Here is a 4,140-nt window from a genome sequence, read left to right on the forward strand (position 1 = left end):
ATTCATCTTCTCTAGCTCGCAGAGAATAGCCGCAGTTACATCGTCCGCACTGTGACTTTTTGGGCGTACAAACGAAATAAATCTTTCATTTATTTGTCCCAGTAGCTCATAGCGAATTATTAGGACCAATTGTGACAGTAGTTTCATCAACTTCTATTGCGAGAAAGTTTGCCTTCGACAGTTCACTCCTGATGAGATTGAGGCATACCTCATAAATTGATTCCAGGAGTTCATTTTGAATTGTCTTCGTTAGGCCTAAGAAAACACGGTTTTCTGATTTCTCATTGTGCTGCTTCAAGACGCAGTCCAGTTCTGCCATAAGACTGACTAATCCTCGAAAAATTCCTGGGTTTTTGGAATCTTCTGTTTCGCCGTGGCCGCTTAAGGCAAGCTCGAATTTGCCGCAAAATTTAATAGTCTATCAGTTTACCCAGAATATACCGATTTTTTTATGCATTTTCATTATATATCTTTATATTAAGGCGATAAGCACTGTCTAATTGGCACATAATGTCCACTTTCCCTAGCATTGAAAACTCAATGAAACCATTTAAATGTTTTTCGCTGGAATTATGTTTGTTCACCTTTGCGTGAAAATTCTTTAAGTCAGTGATACCATTTCCAGTCCAGGCACCATCAGTACTATTTGTAAGAAGTCAGGTGAAACAGAAAAATGCATTTTTCACTTCACAACCACACAACCACTCAGCTGCATCGTACATTGCTCTAATAAAACTGCGTTTGTATCCCTGCCTAGATTTGCACTGTTTCTGTTCTTGATTGATCGTTAGATCGGGTCTAGGTGCACCAAGTTCTTTCACTTTCATCCTATGGCCGTGTTCCAAGTTTTTACCTATTAAATTGTACACTGAATTCATATTGCGCTGGTTTCACACTCGCGGTATGTCGCAGATATTCACAAGCAGGTAAAACTCACTAAAATCTTGCAAAATACACTCCGAAAAAGAAACTTGCTAATATCACACGCTATCAACAAATGCAGTCAGCATCATCAAGCAAGGAAAGCATAGTAATGGGACAAATTTCGCGCGCTTTGTCCTCTACTCACTTATGAAACTCTCGCTAGATGGCAGTACTGTTATATTACTGTAGTCCAGTGCACTCTGGCGGGATATTTGCAAACTTATTCTAAATGTGCATTAAATAGCCAATGGCAGAAACAAAACAACTATGTAAAACATTGTCAAAACAATAATACTAAACGTTGATTAATGACGCATCGAAGCGTAGTAGAGATGTGCAGAGACAGAGATTGGATAGCGAAGTTTCGGCCACTCTACATTCCTTTATTACATAGATAGTGGAACGTGAAAAACGTGTGGTGGTTGGTATGACACCCTCAGGCTGCAAGCTCTGAGCCTTCGGGTCGCCCATAAAGAGCAGTTAGCCAGTTACGCAGTACTATGTAGAAGCCATGCCCCTAAACCGCTACTACATGCAGCTTACGGACGTTCCAAGGCGCAGCCTAAACACTACTAACCGTTCGGAAAACATCTATCGATACAAACAGTTCCAAAAACGTTGACCGTCATTATTTTAATCGGAATGGGAAATATGCGAAATTCGTCCTGATAATTTAAATTATGTAATATGTTCTTGCGAAATTTACTTTAACATATATTTTGGGGCGGCTCCGCCTCAGAGCCTTTAATTGCGAGCCGCGCCTGTATCTAGTATAATATATTTGTCCAATGAATACCCGTTCATCATCTGCATTTCTTCTTGGTGTAGCAATTTTAATGGCCAGTAGTGTATGTTACGACTATTCAAGAAAAATTATGCGTATTGTCTCTCACTATCTACGCTCTATAGATGTGTTTTATTTACTGGTATGTGGAGAATTGTTAAAAAACTCTAGGAAATAAAGACTTGAGATGTGTCTACTACATTAACATTACTACACTAACATTAACCCAGTTCTTCTTGCTGATAGTCATGGTAGAGGGATTGCAGGAATGCTTAGCTATCAGGAAGATGTAAATATCACCAGAATTGTGAAACCTGGTGCTGGTGTACAGGAAATCTTGAAGTACTACCAAAACAAAACTCGTGTGTTACAAAATCAATGTCTTGTGATACGAGGTGGTGCCAATGATGTGCACAAGAACGAACTCAAAACTGCAGTTACTGTTCTAAGAGAAACATTAACTAAAATAGACGATCAAAAGGTGACTGTGGTATGTCTACCACATAGGCATGACCTTATGGAATCCTCTATTGTAAACAATGAGATCCAAAAGGCAGATCTGCCAGTCCAATCCAAATGCTTCTTTCCTCAGCATAAGTGATTTGGAAAGAAAGAAATTCACAGCACATGTCATGCATCTGAATAAAAGGGGGAAAACATTACTCAGCCAGAGAATGAAATTGTTTCTAGAAAGTGTTAATCACATAAATGAGAGCTGTAATACTACTGCACTGTCATCAGAAGTAAAAGCATGCGAAGAACCATCCATAGCTAAGACAATTGTAGGTCTGCAAAATCCTTATGTACCAGATAATCCAGAAGACTTGGAAGCTGTCACTGCATGCCCAACTGCATCCACAGGAACAACAACAACATTAGTAGTAGAAATAGAAACACAAACAACAGAAGAATAGGAAACAACTGCATGCCCACCTGTACTCACAACAACAGCAGCAGCAGCACTAGCACCAGAAGAAGAAGAAGAAGAAGAAGAAACAGCTCAGGTGAAATGTGTAGTGTAACAATCAGGCGAAAAATAGTTCCTCCATCCCACCTGAATGATTTTTTAATGTCAGGCACAAAGAGGAGTAGAGTCAAATTTTTAACTGTATTTCACCAAAATATACAGTCCATAAAGAACAAAGTTCAACAACTAGAATTAGAATGCTAAAACTAGACAGTACCATTGCGTGTATTACTAAACATCAGTGTAAGTAAAATGAAATTATATATTTTGCATTAACATCTTATGACCTGGCCTTTTCCTATAACAGAATTTCCATGAAAGGTGGGGGTCATGTATTTATGTGAAAAAAGGCATAAAAATTAAAATTAGAAAAGATCTTATAGCATTAAGTGAAGACAAACATTTTCAACTATCAGTAGTTGAAATAACAGAAAACAGTTGTGAAAAAAAGTAATTGTATTTTGTGTATATACACTCCTGGAAATTGAAATAAGAACACCGTGAATTCATTGTCCCAGGAAGGGGAAACTTTATTGACACATTCCTGGGGTCAGATACATCACATGATCACACTGACAGAACCACAGGCACATAGACACAGGCAACAGAGCATGCACAATGTCGGCACTAGTACAGTGTATATCCACCTTTCGCAGCAATGCAGGCTGCTATTCTCCCATGGAGACGATCGTAGAGATGCTGGATGTAGTCCTGTGGAACGGCTTGCCATGCCATTTCCACCTGGCGCCTCAGTTGGACCAGCGTTCGCGCTGGACGTGCAGACCGCGTGAGACGACGCTTCATCCAGTCCCAAACATGCTCAATGGGGGACAGATCCGGAGATCTTGCTGGCCAGGGTAGTTGACTTACACCTTCTAGAGCACGTTGGGTGGCACGGGATACATGCGGACGTGCATTGTCCTGTTGGAACAGCAAGTTCCCTTGTCGGTCTAGGAATGGTAGAACGATGGGTTCGATGACGGTTTGGATGTACTGTGCACTATTCAGTGTCCCCTCGACGATCACCAGTGGTGTACGGCCAGTGTAGGAGATCGCTCCCCACACCATGATGCCGGGTGTTGGCCCTGTGTGCCTCGGTCGTATGCAGTCCTGATTGTGGCGCTCACCTGCACGGCGCCAAACACGCATACGACCATCATTGGCACCAAGGCAGAAGCGACTCTCATCGCTGAAGACGACACATCTCCATTCGTCCCTCCACTCACGCCTGTCGCGACACCACTGGAGGCGGGCTGCACGATGTTGGGGCGTGAGCGGAAGACGGCCTAACGGTGTGCGGGACCGTAGCCCAGCTTCATGGAGACGGTTGCGAATGGTCCTCGCCGATACCCCAGGAGCAACAGTGCCCCTAATTTGCTGGGAAGTGGCGGTGCGGTCCCCTACGGCACTGCGTAGGATCCTACGATCTTGACGTGCATCCGTGCGTCGCTGCGGTCCAGTCCCA

This window comes from Schistocerca cancellata, chromosome 6 (genome assembly GCF_023864275.1).
Source record: "Schistocerca cancellata isolate TAMUIC-IGC-003103 chromosome 6, iqSchCanc2.1, whole genome shotgun sequence".
NCBI lineage: Eukaryota > Metazoa > Arthropoda > Insecta > Orthoptera > Acrididae > Schistocerca > Schistocerca cancellata.